The sequence below is a fragment of the Mytilus galloprovincialis genome, chromosome 4, assembly GCF_965363235.1.
Source record: "Mytilus galloprovincialis chromosome 4, xbMytGall1.hap1.1, whole genome shotgun sequence".
In the NCBI taxonomy this organism is placed as follows: Eukaryota; Metazoa; Mollusca; class Bivalvia; order Mytilida; family Mytilidae; genus Mytilus; species Mytilus galloprovincialis.
This window is the reverse complement of record NC_134841.1, coordinates 104,070,710-104,090,106: the sequence shown is the minus strand read 5'-3', so window position 1 is coordinate 104,090,106 and position 19,397 is coordinate 104,070,710. Positions and strand designations below refer to the sequence as shown.

The following is a 19,397-nucleotide window of genomic DNA, read 5'->3' as shown; positions in this document are numbered from 1 at the left end:
AAGTCAAAAGGTTTATGTGCATTTCAAAAGAGGGGCGAAAAATACCAAAAGGACAGTCAAATTCATATTTAACAAAATTTCAATGCATTTTTTATGTTTCTTTACAAATTAAATCACTTTACCTTTCTCAGCAATTTCAACCAACTCTTTCCATGCTCCATCTGGTACACTTGTTTTAGACACAAGCCTTTTTTTTAAACCCAGGAAATAGGTCTAAACTTTCATCACAGAGAACATATATATCCTCTGTGCTATTTACAAATGTTGAAAATGTATGTTCATCATCACTAAGAGGAAGAAGGTTCAATCCACCTAATTCGCAATTTGTTTATCTGAAAGGATGAATTCAAGTATTGAAAGCTTCTGAACGATTTTATACTCTTGCCAGCAGTCAGAACTTCGCAGTTTGTCCCTTATGATTTTTGGCGTAATTGACTTTGGATTATGATCCATATATTTAAGGACTGCTTTTATGTTTTCTGGTAATTTTACAAAGTTAACGCCACAATCGATCAAAAGCATTTCTAACACTTGCAAAACGTTTTCATGTTCGTTTTGTGTGGAACCATAAACAATGTCAGCTACAGACTGATCTATTTGTATCCATTTACCACCATTCTGACCTGTATAAAAGCTGGTATTTTTTAAGAGAGTATCATACAAAGATTTCAAAAGAGGATGCCATTGTTGATCCACACTGTCGGGATCTGGAATCAATTTGTAGAATGTTTCCACAAGATCGGGAGTATTTCCACCTTTTTTACACAGTTCCTTAAAATGGCAAATTATATGGTTATAATTTTGGGGCAAAAATTCGGCGATCAATCCATCATTCCACAATAAGCTATTATCACTTTGATCTTGGTCGCATCCGAACTTTAATGACATCGGTTATGCTCCAATGCAAAAAATCCATTGACGTGAACCGGCAATCCTGTAATACTTCTATCTGATAGAGGCAAAGGCAGAAAGCAAAACACGTGACCTGATGGTTTATTTACACTGTTCGATTTTGTACAAAAGGCAATACCAGTACACGGACTAAGTGAAAGGCCCTTATCTCTTGATTACAATTTCATTGATTGTGACATTTGAGCCGATCCATAAAGATATTGAACTATAGTCCAATGGTCTTTGGTGAAATCTTCTCTAGCATGTGGGTATGTTCGTACAACTACTTCCCTAACCGATGCTATTGTAGTATCGGGGAGTGATTTTCGTTGTTCAATTTCTCGGATAACTTTTTCATACTCTTTATTGCCTTCTAATATATTTTCCTCTACCAATTCTATGCAGTATGAAAATCTATCTGTCTTGACAAAGGAGAGTTCAAGATGTTTAATATGTTTAAGAAATAATGGTATTATTGGAGCTTCTCTTTTGAAAGACTCAAACAACTGATCGATGTTTTCGTTTGTGTACACTTTCGGAGATATCAAACTGCTTTTCTCCCGAAGGGGAATCCAAAACAATGTCCCTTTATATTCTGGTTCCTCTTCAAATATTATTTTACTGTTGAAACCAAATTTACCATCAAAGCAAGTTAATGTTTTCTGTGGTGAATCGTCTCCTGAAAGGTCTTTGAGAGAGGCAGACCAGCAATCATCTTCCTTCTCTTCTGACTTTAACGGATCGATGATCAAAAGTTTCGTTCCGCTCAAAATTACAACATGATCTGTTAAAAAGGAAAAAGTGTATTGAACGAAAAAATTGTGCTAGTAATAATCTGAATCACTGGGTTGTTAGCCAGATCTGGGGTTTTACAGTAAGAAATAAGATAGCAACAATAAACACAAAACAAATAGACATTCACAAGTCAGACGTAAACTCTAGATCACATAGTATCAAGCACTAAAGCATCCCGTAATTATGAAAGTAAATACATTATATATCCATTGAAGATTTGTCAAAAATGCAAAATACTGTAAAGGAAACGCTAACTATTAATAAATAATAATAAAAAAAAACAATGAAAAAGTTCCTGTCTGTAGCGAAGTACATATATATATATATAAGATAAAACAAAAGAAGCAAATTATTTCAAAGATAAACTTGTTTTAGAGTTTAATCCTATCATATAGGAACAATTAAAATTTAAAAAAACCAATGAATGATGGCAATTACAGAAATCAAAGTACTCCATCTTCTTTTGCTCACCAATCATGCTGTTTGGTGTGAGCCAAAGTTCCTTGTTGAAAACCGTACTTTGACCTTTAATGTTTTTTTTTCTTTTACAAATTATGACTAGGATGAATACATTGGCATTCATACCACATCTTCTTATATCTTTTTAAGGTAAAAACATTACTAAATGTAAAATGAAAAGAATACAATCGTTCGTCCCTTAACAAATAGCAAAATCAAAATCTCCCGCATACAAAACAAATTTAAAGCAACTGTCATATTCCTGACATGGAACAGAAATTTCATTATGTAGAATCAACGGCTTAAAGCTGTTTTTATAGCAACTTGAAAGACTTACATTCTATTATATTGATCACAATGTTAAAGAAACAGCGTTTATTTCTGAAAGAGAGCGATTTGATTTGGAAACGTTTCATTCATATCATATATATTTACAGACAAAAATTAACCTAGTTAAGTTCCGCTGAGAGCTAGTTATTAACTAAGAATGTGACGATAAAAAGTAAAAAGGAATCAATTTCCTTACATGTTTTCTTATGTGCATTCACGTGCCCACGCTAAAATATATTTGAAAGTGATGTTTTCCCATTATAAAACAATTAAGAGTTACCTCTCTTTTCATCATATATTTTAGTAAACAGGTTTATGGTTAAATGGTTAAGTAATAAATACAACAATAAAAACAATTCTCAAGTACTATGATACCATTACGATTAAAAATAGATTAATGTTCAGAGTTTATAAGACACAATATTACCTGCGATATGGAAAACTGATTTGAAGCCTTGACCAAATCGTCCAACTTTTAGTGGCTCATTTAATTTTCTCTTAAAACTAGCACCTATTTTCTTTATCCCTCTCCAATCAATATCCTTAAAGGTCTCGTCGTTGTATATACATATTCCAGGACCCTTTAAATAAAATGGATATGTTTGTTGTCCTTCATATAAATCGTGTGATAATAAAATTTATTTGGAAGAAAGCATCGCATTTGAAAGATATGTGTGCTATATCAAAACATTGTCTTTTAGAAATAACAGACTTTTGTCACAGACACGATCTGATAGAACATATACCAAATATACAAAACTTTTCATTTTATTCACTACACCGGAATGGTCTTATTTATATTTTAAATTTAATTCGACTAATACTGGTGATATTCGATTACAGTTTTTGGACATTTACAGACCAAAATAATTCCGATGAAACAGGTATAAAAAAAGTAAAATAATAAATAATCCAAACTCAAAGGAAAATGTAAAACAAAAAAGTCATTTTATGAATGATAATATCATAAGCTCAAAACCATCAAACGGATTGAAAACAAACGTTATATTTAGGACTTTGGTACAGTCATTTCCTTATGTCGAAAATAATGGATTAAACCTTAAGCTAACTTATCTTCTCATATATATGACAGTCTCTAAATTCCATTATTTTGACAACAATGTGTGTGACCAAAAAAACCGGACACAATTGGTTAAAATAATAATGGCACAACAGTTAACATTGTGTAAAAATCTTAATCAATATAAAAAAAACAAAAAAATGTCACCAAATGGTACAAAATGGCATGTTGACACTTAAAAGACAAAGCACATAATAAAAAAAACCATAGGACAATGGCAAAAAAGTAAAGGTTAAAAAATATAAAAGATTAAACAAAAACTACACTTACGAATGCAATTAAGATTTACTACGTCAGTACCTATAATCTTTGCTTCAAGACAATCATGTATTATCTTGAAAGTGAAACTCTTTTAAGAATAGGACGAGATGTGATAAATACCCCTGGTTTATCAACGTTCTGTCTTGACACTGGTGACATTGCATAATAGTCCAGTCAATCTAGCATAAATTTGACCCTAACCCGAAACTTTAACGTTAACGCTTCTATTCATCAGAATGTATTGATTCATTAGTTGACCGTTTATTGAATTTTCAACATTTCAAGGTAAAAAATCCCAAATTTAATAAAAATAATTAAGCATGTATTCTTCTTTTTGTGATTTAAAGTTTCTTTAGATAAGTAAGTTGTTGAAAAATATAATATGAAAATATATACAATACCAAATTTTCACATTATTTTTTCAAAATGGTTACAAAGCTTCAAATTTGCACTTTTCTTTAATGAAAAATTCATGAAAAAAATAAAACTACCCACTACACTTCGATTTTGTACATTTCATGAGCAGAAGCTTATATAATTTAGTCAAATACAAACTTATAACCCCATCAAAGTATCATATGTTACATAAATTTCAAGAAAAACAACCAAAAACTGACAAAAAATGACTGATTTTTGAAAGAGTTATCTCCCCTGCCAATGTTAATTTTCATAGGAAATTAAAATGCCGATTTTGAGTTTTCCTCAAGTTAGATGTTATGGGACTTTTTTCTGTGTATATAAAGGGCATAATGCTATTGATTTGAAGTAAAATAGTTTTCTGTTGAAATTAGTTTGAGGTTAAATCTTAGTTTGACTGGACTATAACGTCTGTGTAGCAGCTGCAAAATTACAGAACAAGGTGAAAACAATGTATATTTCATATGCAAGGGGTATATTGCTGCTATGGTTAAGGAAATTTATAGTTTCAAAATTAAAAACAAAAGCCTCTCGAATGATTGCGATGACTGCGAATGTTGTATTCGACTCTAAAAATGATGCGAAGGATGCCGTGTCTTCATTTCATTCAATTCTGTAGTTCTGGACGATATATAAATGGAACCCAATTAGAAAAATTTGGAAGTCTACATACGTTTTGATTTGATTAGAATCCTGTCCTATATTACACATTGCCTAAAATAGGCAGCACAACAGTAACTATAAAAAAGGAACTATAATTACTGATAAAACAGACGTTAAAAATTAGGAATTTACGTTGAAAATGTGACAGGTCAACCAATATTACTTGTTTGTTAGGACAACTATGTTATATTGCTAATCTTCAGAATGTGGTAAGATGTAGTTTTCATCTTCAGTTGAAATTGCAAATGAACGTGAACTGAGGCAAAAGTATATACTAGAAATCGAAATTCAAATCTCATATACTACGTTGAGATAGTAGCAAGCCAAGCGAATAATTTGTTTGTAAGAATAATTATATTGTTTTGCTTTCCACCAGAATGTAGGAAGTTCTAGTTTGAAAGTTAATTTGAACGGAGACAAAATTACTTACTAAAAATCAATGTTCAAACCTAATGTATCGACTAAGGGATCAAATCAATGTAACAGAGAAAAACTTAGGAAATGACAGACTAAAACACGAACAAGATTGAGTACGTCGACAAGGTAAGCATCACTGCCATGCTTACAACATCGGCAATCCCATTCATTCGTTTTGGGGGATTTTTCTGCAGGGACAAAAACACAAATGAAGCATACCATAGTAGGCTGTTGTAGAAATATTATACGGTAATTAAGGTAATAGATCAACACAAGGATGTGATGTATCTTGTTATGGCAGACAACAACGTGTCATTAGATTACATTTTGGTGGGATTATACTGGCGACCGTGCGTACCAATGTTCTATATAGATTTTCTTGATTTCACGCAATGATAAAAATGACGATTTATTTTCAAAAATATGAGAAATAAATTTATTAAATCAAAACCAAACGGAAAGTCTTACCTTGAAGTATTTACTAATGTTCAAAGATTTACCAGGGTCTATAGGACGACTGTCATACATGATTTTCATACACGTAGCACCTGCATCCTCTGCATTCTGAACCATCTCCTGTTAATTATAAAATAAAAATCAATTTATCTGAATGTGTACAATTCGTTTAGATATAATTATGGAATCAAGCTATTCTTCTTCTTTCTGGGGTCTTTAGTGGATGCTTCATTATGAATGTTCAGTATGAATACTCGGAGCATAATCTACGAAAGTCAATATAGTATAGGTGTAACTTTCACTGTCGGTTAGCTTATATCAAGTACATGATTTATATATAAAATTGAGAATGGAAATGGGGAATGTGTCAAAGAGACAACAACCCGTCCAAAATAAATATATGCTTTTAGTGGTATTCGCTATCCACATGATAGTGCATACAACCTTTGATTTGACAATTATATGAAAAAGATGTCCACAACAAATTATTTAAAACGGTTTATCTTTATAACATACAGTTTAACAATTAGTTCATCTCTCATAGGACATTGTGAGACTATTTTATCATTAGATCTAAGATGACATCGTGTAAACTAGACAGAAAGTTGATACTTATTTTGGAATTAAGTGAAGAAAGTTATTTATGATTTGTTTTCTAAAAAAAAAAACTCACTCGAAGAATCTGCGAACCATCTGGGTAGTCATCAAGTATGTTTTGTAATCCTTTTAACAGTGTTTCATTTTCCATTTGTTGAGGTGTTCCAACAACTTTGGGCAAATAACCTGCATTTTGATAAATGAAAAGTTTAACAAACAAGTTTAGATATTTACCGTGTGTGTAATAACATAATCAACACAATTCGGGTGCCACATGAGGAGCAATATCTGCATCTGCTTACCCTTCCAGAGTACGTGATATCATTCCCCCGTTTTTGGTAGGGTTTGCGTTGCCAAGTCTTTAGTTTTCTATGTTGTGTCTTGTGTACTGATATTTGTCTGTTTGTCTTTTTCTTTTTTATCCATGGCGTTGTCAGTTAATTTTCTATTTTTGAGTTTGACTGTTCCTCTAATATCGTACGCGCCTCTTTTAAAACAAACCCATATTTACTAAATAACTAGAAAGACGATCCTACTTACCTCCCTTTCCTGTCGACAAAGACATAGTAGTGTCCTGTTCTCTGTTCGGTCTCTTTTTAAATCATTTTATATCATCACCTGAAATTATATCATTAATTTTTAGCATTAATATAAACTTGAAGTGTAATTTGATATTGTTTTAATTTAGTTCAGTTTGGCAAAACCTATAAAATTGATGTATGTTCATGAATTGCTTTCAAAATAGTCTTGCATGGTAGAAATTCTGATTTCATTAATGATCTCCATGCTATGTTGATGATGTAAATTTACACGTTCCGCTTATTTGTTAGTTAGATTTCCTTATCTTTCGATGTTTTGGAAATGGACATTCCTGGAGAGGATTCTTGAAGAAAAGCGTTTAGGAAAAAAGTCTTTTTATACAGTTCTTTTACATACTTGTTGTTTATACAATGAGGAGACAGACTCGTCCTGAATATGCATGAAACATTTGCCACTGGACGTTAAGCAACCAACAATCAATCAATCATACAATGAGGAGAACCTATTATTAGTTTTTTTGGAAAATTGGTATTGTCAAATATGAGTTTCGAATCACAATAAGACACTGTTTGCAAGTAAATAGAGCACAACAGCTAGAAACCCTAAGTAATTCTTAAAATATACCTGTAAATCATTGGCGTTACTGTCAATGGTGAGACCATTTTTATAAAATAACATCATTGACCAGTTTAGTTACACCACTGAATATATATTTAGTTACACCACTGAATATATATTAACATTTTTTGTGTTTCTTTCATGTTTAACAAGCGAAACGTCATATTATTTTTGAAAAACAATACTTTTTTAACAATGGTTTAACAATATCATGTACAACATATACAGAGTTTTCTCAAATTGATGTATGCTGGTAACACCAATGACAATATTTAGTAACACTATTGACAGTTTTTGTTATTGATGTTATGTTATATAATTTGAGATTTTTTAGCCTGAGAATTATTTTTTCATTTTTTCTTTTGCTCGGTGTTCTTAGCTCTGTTTTCAGTGCTTAATAAACGACAAATTGAGAATTTGTTGTCAATGGTGATACTTTTGTGTCATTGGTGTTACTGAATGATCAGTGGTGTAACTGTATAAAAATACAATAGTTTTTAATTTCTATGAACAATTGAAAGTGTTTCGTGTCGTATACGGAGGATAAGCATTATTCTAATCATTCAGTCTTCTACATTTTACATATAATTTCAGTTTAAGGGTATTTTTTAATATAAAAAACGGCAATAATTAAGACAGCTAAATTGTATACAACAATTTATTCTGAAATTTATGTTTAAATAGAATGCATATATATTGACATATATATTGACATATTTTTATGGACCAGCTGAAGGACACCTACGGGTGCGGGAATTCTCGCTACATTGAAGGTTGTTGTCTGCTCTATGGTCGGGTGGTTGTCGCTTTGACATATTCACCACTTCCTTTCTCAATTTTATATGAATAATGTCAATAAGTAGTAATTTTAACCTTTACAACAAATTGGAACAGTTGTTTGATCTTTAACAATGATATTTAGAACCTAAATGCATGATTTAAATTTTGTAACATCATTGACATTCTTCTTTCTTTAGAATTGAGGGACACATTTAAATATTTTAAACAATGACATCATTTTTCCACATATACCCTAATCGAAATTTGCATGCTTTTCTATAATGACCCAAATGAGAAATGTGACGTTAACGTTGATAATAACTCAAACTTATGAGAGCCATTTATACGATAAATTCATCATAGATACCAGAATTAAAACTTTGTTTGACAGACTCGTGTTTCGTTCACATAAGACTCATCAGCGACGTTCGAATAAAAAAGTCAAAAGGCCAAATAAGCCCGAAGTACCGAGAAAATACTTATTCTATTCGTTAAATTCAAATCTTTTTAAACAGTTAATTTATAATTATGACCAAATCAATAATAAAATGTGAAAACGAATGTGTCCACTACTGTTTGGAAAAAAAAAAGTAACCAGCAGAAGCATTGATCAAGTGTTTATAAAAAAAACCCACTCATTTTAAATACCAGGATTAGCAATTTGTACGTCAGAAGTTCATTTATAACAGAACATGATATGAGGTTTTAAATGGACATGAATTAGGGGCAACAGTAGTATCCCGATACTCCAATATCATAAATGAATTCCGAACATACGAATAAAGGTAAAAACAAACACTGAAACCAAAACAGCAATTGACCGGGATCGTCAACAAGGTTATTGTTTCGTGATATGAGTGCATGATCTCTCATGCTTATCCCATAGAAATTGGACACAATAAGTATTGTTCAATTACAGATGAGATCTAAGACTTCTCCAGAGATTTTAACTTTGCTTCAGACGCGCGTTTCGTCTACGAAAGACTCACCAGTGAGTCACAGTGACGCTCGAATCAAAATATGTTAAAGGCCACACACAGTACGAAGTTGAAGAGCATTGAGCAGCAAAACTTCTTTCAATCCTCCTTCCTCATAACTCAGTTGGACCAGTCTTTGTGACAATGGCACATCCCTGTTTATGAATTCAGTATTATGTGAATGTTATTCGCGAATTACTAGAAACATGAACACGCATTATGATGAAAGAGCCTATGGTACTGCTTGGAAATGGGAAGTTGGCAAATAGTTTACCCTTTATGATCAGCGGGAGTTAGTAAGATAGGGACAATGAACTAAAGCAATCGGGAGCAGGACCTGAGGACGATGCAGATACATCGAACACTGTTTAAGTATTACATAATAACGTCAAATCAATTTTAATTCTTTCATTCCAATAAATTACTATAATCCAGTCAAACTAAAATTTTTAACCTTGAACAAAACACTAAATATACAAAGAAAAAATTCCCATAAAATCTAACTGAGGAAAACTCAAAATCAGCATTTTAAATGGAAATTAACATTAGAAGGGGAGATAGCTCCGCAAAAATGACTCTTAATTCGTCAGTTTTTTTGTTGATTTTCTTAACATTTATGTAAATTATGATACTTTGATTGGGTTATAAGTTCGAATTTAACTATATTTCATAATCTTCTGCTTATAAAATGTATAAACCGAGGTGTTATGGGTATTTTTATTTTTTTGTGTGCATTTTTTATTAAAGAAATTGCAAGTTTGTGGCTGTATCACCATTTTGAAAACAATAATGTAAAAATTTGGTATTGTTTACATCTGTATTTTATATTTGTTCAGCATCTCCCTTGTTAAAAGAAAATTTAAACCACAAAAAGAAGAATATACATGTTTTATGTTTAATTACTTTTATTAAATTTGAGATTCTTTACCTTGACATGTTGTAAACTTCAATAAATGAATTTTCAATGAATTAAGAAATCTAGAGTGTAGCTTGATAAAAGATATGAAAAGACATTGACAGTTGTTTGTTATATCATTAAGACGGCTAAAAAATCAAGAATTAATATATTCTGTATATTCTGTATATATTTGGGATATAATGCTAAAGATTAAAATTTTAAAATCTTCTGTTGCAAGTACTTTAAGGTTAGGTCAAATTTATGCTAGATTGACTGGACTACTAGATATCATACTTTAAATGTGGCTCTATTGTGACTCAGTATAGCAAAATTGTCTAGTCTATATTGTGGTAGAGTGTTTAGCATTAATATTTATTTTCTTTTAAAATAATTAATATTAATTAGTAGTTTTATTATATGTTTATTAAGAGTTCATCAATTCTTCTATTCTCTTATTTCTTCTTAGTACAATTCTACTCTATTTTTCTGGTTCATTAGTCAGTCAGTCATGTGTCATATTATCTTGTCTACTATTGGTCACAGTCATTGAGTTCATAGTTTTTGCCACTCTTTTTGATATACTTTGAGAGAAAGCTTTACATGTAGCAGCCATATTTAAAATAGTTATATAGTTTATATTCTGGACACTTATTCCATATTAATCAGGTCAGTTACTAATATTTCTAAGTCTTTAATATTTGCACAGTATTCCTTTAGTTTGAATCTGAGAGAAAATGTATTTTGTGTAACGGCGACCCTATGTTTTAGAACAGTATTATGTCCCTTTAAAATGGACTGTTGTAAAATTAACATTTAATTACTATTGTTAATATGAATTATTGATAAAAATTGTTGTTTAACATGTTTATATATTTAGTTACATTATTGTGCTATAATTCATTGAATTTATTCTCATATTTTGTTGAATTTGCAACTTATAATTTAGTTATAGAGTGTTTATATTTGAATAGTATTTGTTAAATAACTGATGATTTAAATAATTGTACTGGGCTTGTTTTCATAAGCCATTTGGTTGATTAAACGACCGCTTATTTTAGCTTTTTAGTAAGAGCTTACTGGTGTTGCACACCTCGCTGTCTAACTGGTCTTGCACAGACCTCAGTCACTGTCTACACGTAAGGTCCAGCACAGACTTTGCTGACTAACTGGTCTTGCACAGACCTTGCTCACTGTGCACACGAAAGGTGTTGTCTACACGAAAGGTGTAATGCATTTCACAGCATCTAGACACAATGTCGCTATTGTGTCTAGAATTATAATGCATCTAGACAAAGGTTAAAATGACAGATTAAGCTATGTCACTTTTATGTGAATTTTAACTTGCTTTTTATATTCATGTTTCATGTTTTTATCTTTACAAATTGTTGATATTTGTTGAATTTTGTAGTTTGCTAATAAACTATGAAAACTTGCCAGTGTTAAGTTTTGCAAAGCCAAATATGAAGGATCAGAGACTCAGGATTCCTATACCTACTCTTTACACGGTCTGGGGTAAAATATGTTAAAGTTGACACAGAAAATACACAACGTAAAAACCCCTCCGGTTACATTTTGGTGGCAGCGGTGGGATCCTGAGGTGAAACATCTGATCTTCTCATTAGGCGGCAATGCTATTGATACAGTTAAATACGTTAAGAAAAATTGTCAAATTTTAATATTGTGAAATAAATGTCATTATGCTTGCTTGATGTTAATTTTGATTTTAAAAGATATTGCCATGTATATGTATGTAATAATGATGAGTAATCATTTCAGTTTAACTTTACAAAGACTGATTTTAGATTGGCACAGAGATAAAGTATGTATTGATAGTTATAGAATGTATAAGCAATTAATTGCATAGATGAAAAAATTCAAATGGTTTAAAGAAAGCTTAACTTAGATTGTTTAGATAGAATGGTATATTTTGATCATATTTGTCTTACTTAACACATTCAGTAATTACACATAGCTCAAGATGAATGTGTATGAATCGACAGGAACAGCATTGTAAAGTACCTCATTGTTGTATCCTTTAGACCCATGAAAAGGGCTGTCGCTTACATCATTTTATTTTATGCTAACTTGCTTCAAAATTATCATGTTTATGTGGATATAAGCTTGGATGCCAACATAATTGTTTCTGCCCGATTGACGTGTTTTAATCGCTAATGTGAGCCTCTGATTCACGTAATCGCTTTTGGCCTTTTATAATAAAGTGCTGGTTGTTGCATGATTGTTTTATTCTATAGTAAGTATCTCTTAAACACATACAGAATATCTAGTACATTTTAGACAGTTACATTATTTCCATAGCATTTGACACAACAGTTTACTGGGTGACGATTCAGTTTAACTATTTGTTTAATTTTGTTATTAAATTTTTCAGCACTTGTTTTCAGTGATGGTGATGATATGAGATAATATATACGAGTGTTATAACTGATATTGGAGATGATATGGCCAGCATTTCTAGTGTTCAATTGATAAAGGAATTGGAATGTGTTCCGTGTGCAATATATATGGATGAATATACTGTTTGTATATAATGGAGATTCATACCAGCCTTGTTTTTAAACTTCATGGCTTCAGTTTTTTTAAGGAGGGAGGAATGTAACGGCGACCCTATGTTTTAGAACAGTATTATGTCCCTTTAAAATGGACTGTTGTAAAATTAACATTTAATTACTATTGTTAATATGAATTATTGATAAAAATTGTTGTTTAACATGTTTATATATTTAGTTACATTATTGTGCTATAATTCATTGAATTTATTCTCATATTTTGTTGAATTTGCAACTTATAATTTAGTTATAGAGTGTTTATATTTGAATAGTATTTGTTAAATAACTGATGATTTAAATAATTGTACTGGGCTTGTTTTCATAAGCCATTTGGTTGATTAAACGACCGCTTATTTTAGCTTTTTAGTAAGAGCTTACTGGTGTTGCACACCTCGCTGTCTAACTGGTCTTGCACAGACCTCAGTCACTGTCTACACGTAAGGTCCAGCACAGACTTTGCTGACTAACTGGTCTTGCACAGACCTTGCTCACTGTGCACACGAAAGGTGTTGTCTACACGAAAGGTGTAATGCATTTCACAGCATCTAGACACAATGTCGCTATTGTGTCTAGAATTATAATGCATCTAGACAAAGGTTAAAATGACAGATTAAGCTATGTCACTTTTATGTGAATTTTAACTTGCTTTTTATATTCATGTTTCATGTTTTTATCTTTACAAATTGTTGATATTTGTTGAATTTTGTAGTTTGCTAATAAACTATGAAAACTTGCCAGTGTTAAGTTTTGCAAAGCCAAATATGAAGGATCAGAGACTCAGGATTCCTATACCTACTCTTTACACGGTCTGGGGTAAAATATGTTAAAGTTGACACAGAAAATACACAACGTAAAAACCCCTCCGGTTACATTTGAATAAGTCAGAATGATTGTGCGTGAATGATAGATATTTTATTTTAAAGAAGTATTTCCATGAACTCAGAGAAATAATATATCATAGATATATTATTGATACATGTATTGGTACAGTTATTTTATTATTATAAAAGGTCCAAAGTAATGTTTGCTGAACATTAAACTTATTGTGTATATAAATGCTAGCTGATATAGTTAGTTAATTTGACTTATGTAGGTTATATTTGTATTTTAACAGGACCAGAATATCTTCATATTATATTAATCTGGTGATGTTTCCAAACAGGAGATAGACCTTTGTACCATATACATGGTAAGATCAGTGTTACATGTATTTTTAGTTTACTGTATTGTCTGTGTTTGTCTATTTAATTTTAGTTCAGTATATGTATTGTTTGTGTCTTGTGAATAGTAGTTACCTGTATGTCAATTATTAAATGTAAACATTATAGTAAGAAATTGTAGTTCATTCATAAATCTATGAATGAGTAGCGTAATACAATTGGACATATGTAGTAATTAATCCTGACTTGGTTTATAATTGAGTTTAATTGAATTCATATAATTATAATATACACTTAAATAGTATTGGTTGTATTCTTACAGAAAAGAGCTAGTTTATTGTATTTTATACATGTACTTTCCGTTTTATGATTTAGAGTTATATCCCTTTGTACACTGTACTGTCTATGTATTTACGTTTTGTTATTTGTGTACTTTCAGGGTTGATTTATTTATGTCGTATGAATAAATGAATAATTAAACTTGACGAATCCTTTTATTCTGTCCAAGAACCCTATTACAATATGAGTGTATATGTTCCGGACCATTTGAGTATTTGGACCATACGTGTATGATCATGACCATATGCATATATACTCATATGGTCGGGGTAATTTTAAACACTCTGTAACAGTTTACTTTCAATACTTCTAAACCCTTCATATAAAAAAAACAAAGGAGAAAACCAAGGAGGTTATATTAGAATATTAGAATTTATATACCTATATGGAGTTATTTTCTTTCAGAACGATAGGTCATTCTTTTTCAGAATAAACCCGGACGATACCATTTTTCAATACAATGTGCTCCAAGGCATAAAATAATGACCTGTGGCAGGTCATTATTTTATCCTGATTGAAAAACTACTTTAACTGGTTAACAGATTTAATTCATTTTATTTTACATAAATTGATCATAACGAAAAGTTTAAAGAAAAGTTGCAAGTCACAGTTTTCTTGTCACTCTCGTCTGTTGAACATTCAACCGAAACACTACTAACTGGTGCACCCGCAGCTGCTGATGGTTTTGCCTTCTTTCTTCCGTCTGACGGTCTTAATCCATATAAAAAATGAAAACTACGGTTCCTTATTTGTGCATTGGGATTAAAAATTCGTATGTATCATTACTTTCATTTGTTTACAACTCGGTCTTGTATTGTTCTGGACGTACTATTGCAAATATTCAATAATTTTATGACTGTATCATGTGTTTCTATAAGTTTACCATAGTACTATCATATGGTTGGGTTAAAAATTAATGGTTAACCCCAGTTTTTAGTGTTTTAATGTCTAATCCTACCGTTTTGATTACCTTGACGTCAAGTCAGGAGTCTCTGGTTTTTGTTAGTCTTGTATGTTTTTAATTGTAAGTTTATTTTATGATTTGGAGTTTGAACTGGTACACATTTTGTTAAGGGCCATCTGAAGCCCGCCTCTGGGCGAGGGATTTTCTCGCGCTTTGTTGAAGATATTAAAAAGAAGATGTGGTATGATTGCCAATGAGACAACTATCCACAAAAGACCAAAATGACACAGACATTAACAACTATAGGTCACCGTACCGTACGGCCTTCAACAATGAGCAAAGCCCATACCGCATAGTCAGCTATGAGGACCCATTACAGGCCTTTGACTGCTCTCTGCTCTTTTGACATGGTAACTGTCTCTTTTACACAGTTCCACATTTCCATTCTCAATTTTTAAGAATGTTTGGTTAAGAGAAAACTAAATCGTTTAATTTCCGAGAATATCAAGTAAGCAAATTTTCTGCTTCAGTAGCATCGTGTGCTGCCAGTTGTGATAAATAATGCAAAACGTTTCATTCATTTTACCTTAGATTTCATTTCATGGACATGTAGGTATGGATAGTCTGCTTTTACATCATAAAAATTCACATAGAAGGTATACGCATATCAATAAACTGAACTCAATGCTAAGAACCTTTAAAGTACACTTAGACAGAGAGCTCAATTTAGTGAAACACTTTGTTAAGTTGGTCACATTTAACTTGAAATATCACTGTCTGTTACCAAACTGCACCGAGTCCTGAAAAAAAATATGTGCAAGTTATTAAGTCTATTAAAAGAAGAATTCATTGGAAGTAAATAAGCTGATTACTGAAATAAATGTAGAATATGTCTATTTACCACAGATGCCCCTGCTGGTGAAAAAAATTAGTAAACTTCCACATATAGATGCAGGATTCGCCTTTATTTGACCGTTTTGTGACCATAATCATTGTGAAAAAGTTTCAAAGCAATTGGTTGAAGCAAATTAAAGTTAAAGAACGGAAACAATAGATTTAGCAGTTTTCCTATCTTAAGGCTCCGGGTTCACATTTTTATCATTGGTACTCGTACCACAACTTTTTACATCTAAAAACTCATGAACAGTGACGCCATCGGGACCCAATATCGAACTTAATAGATCTGTGTTATGGGGTTATGTGAATCGCGTATAAGGTTCCTAACATTTGATTGAGTCAGACTTATTTAAGAGAAAGGAAACGAAAGAGTCAGCACTTCTTATGTTTTTAAAGGGACATGATAACTCTTGAACGGTAAAAGTGACACTTAAAAATTTCAAATTTGATTTTGTGTTGAGGTGGGGATCCCCCTTACATGTTCAACCCCGCCTTATTCGGTATGTATGTGCCTGTGGTAAGTCAGGAGCCTGTAATTCAATGAATGTCGTTTCTTATGTGTTACATACTTGTTTTTCGTTCATTTTTTGTACATAAATTTGTTCGTTTATTTTCTCGTTTGAATATTGTTTTACAATGTCATTTCAGTGCCTTTTATTGCTGACTATATGCGGTATTGACTTTGCTCATTGTTGAAAGCTGTATATGACCTATAGTTGTTAGTGTTTGTGTCATCTGGTCTTTTGTGGAGAGTTCTTATTGGCACTCATGCCAAATAAGGGGGGGGGGGTGGGGGTTGGAACCCGCTAACATGTTTAACCTCGCCTTATTTTATATGTACGTGCCTATCTTATTTTTCGTTTATTATTTGTACATAATTTAGACCGTTTGTTTTCTCGTTTGAATTGTTTTACATTGTCATGTCGGTTCCTTTAATAGCTGACTTTGCGGTATGAACCTTGCTCATTGTTGAAGACCGTGTGGTGACCTAGGCTACATTGTATAATTGTTAATTTATGTGTCATTTAGTCTCTTGTGGAGAGTTCACCAGCTTCATTTATATATTGTGTATAAGTTTTGTAGTATTTGGTTGAGGCAAACTAAAGTTAGGAGAGCGGAACACGTTTTTAATGACGTTCGGGACAGACGGACTAATGTAACTTTTTATGCCCCTAAAGCATGGCGCCAACACAGAAGTTCTGACTATTGTGCTGGTGATACACATCCCACTAGCACTGTCATTAACACATGTACACATAATTTTATTATTAAAATATTCAATCATACTTTTGATTTCATTATTTTTGGCCGAATGATTATATGCATGCCCTTCACAATGAGTGAATGAGTATCAAATTTGACAAATTTATTGTACATAATTATACATTTTATTATATTTTATAACTTTTTTTCCAACTAATTAAAGCTTACCAACTTATTGATCATCACGTACCTTTATATGTCTTTTAACATTCTGTTTTGAACCAAAAGGATTTGTTACATATACTTCACATGTATTTCTTTCAAATCTGACATGATTAAAAAGCAATTAAATAAAATTCAGTCGAACTTGATAATAAATGTGCAATCAAATATATATGCAAGTCGTCAACTGGTCAAGTGGTTAGATGCACACATCGTTAGCCAATTTCAATCCATAAAGATTCAATACTACTTATTTCTAAATCGATTCTTCTCTGATGACATACACTATTTCGTATGTACGCAATCACACCTCCGCCATAATTAATAGCGTTTCTATCTTTTCTTTCTATTTTGTAACCTTCAATTTGTAATGTTTCGGTACCAATTTCATCATTTAAAAATGTTTCTACCATACCAAATATATCAAATAATTGTTCATATTTTAATAGAAATTTTATTTCTTCAATTTTTGGTTGTAAATGTTGAATATTTAAACAACCTAGTTTAAACCCTTTTTTAAACAACCAACTTGCTTCATTATTTCTACTTTTATTTACAGAACTAGGTGTTTTATTTTGACTCTTTCTATGTCTCTTTTGAGATTTTCTCCAATTATTATTATTACTGTTGTTTATATTATTAATGTCTTTTATATTACATGAACATTGTATACTACTACATTTATCACATAACAGATTTAAAATATTATATCTGTTTGAAAAACTAGAACAAGCTAAATGCTACCTACGAACAAAATCTGACTTACGTACAGAGTTTGGTGAATGATAGTTAAAAAATGGTGCTCTGTCTACATTTTGTCTATTTAGCTCATTATTGTTTTCCCACGAGTCACGAGAGTTCATATTGAGATCATTCCTGTCCTTTACGTTTCTGGGGTTGATTCCTGAATGGTTGAAATTTCTTCTGTCTGTTGTATTCATGTTGCTCCTAGATTGATATCTTGGTTTTGTAGGGCTCCTTCTGAAGTTGTTTGCGTAATATTGGTGACTGGAACTTTGATATCTATCTCTGTTTTGTTGGTTCAAATGATGCTGTATTTGTTTTCCCTTGAATACTTTTAGATGAATGCCATCTGTGGTGTAAAATGATTTAGCTACATGATCATCTTTGTAGACAAAAGATTCATAATTTGATATGAATTTGACATCATTATAATGGCACATTTGTTTTAGGATTGTGTTATACTCAGTGACATCACATTGTATCCTTGGCAATATTCCAGATACAATTGCTCGACAGTTTTGACATCTTACAAAGTTAATGATTTCTTGGAAAATGTCCACAAATTGTTGTACATTCATTTTGCTACTTGCATCACTGCCACCTACATGAATTATAATTGTATTGTATGAACTCAGATCCATATTTCTTATGTCTTCGTATAAATCTAGTACATTTGCTCCTCTGTGAACATGGACATCTATATAATCTTTTAATTTAGATGGGTCAATTCCTTTTAGGACTGAACTTCCGGCAATTAAAACCCTACTTCCTGATAATGGCAGTTTTGGTTGGGTATCATACACAGGATTTTGTGGTTCTTCATTTATACCAGCATTTATTGACTGTCCTAGTTCATGTGAATGTTCTTGTAATATTGTTTCACATATTGTTTTTGGAATTGTTTGATCTTCATCTAACATTGGGGTACATTGGTTACCGAGATTTTCCTCCGGCATAAAGCTTTTTTATGCCCCACCTACGATAGTAGAGGGGCATTATGTTTTCTGGTCTGTGCGTCCGTTCGTTCGTTCGTCCGTCCGTCTGTTCGTTCGTTCGTTCGTCCGTCCGTCTGTTCGTTCGTTCGTCTGTTTGTTCGTTCGTCCGTCTGTCCCGCTTCAGGTTAAAGTTTTTGTTCAAGGTAGTTTTTGATGAAGTTGAAGTCCAATCAACTTGAAACTTAG

General features: G+C 31.8%; 1 pseudogene; it reads right to left on the bottom strand.

Moving 5' to 3' along the window:
- Positions 1-207: 207 nt before the first annotated feature.
- On the bottom strand, positions 208-5,887 carry LOC143073805 (sacsin-like; annotated as a pseudogene).
- Between the last annotated feature and the right edge of the window lie 13,510 nt (positions 5,888-19,397).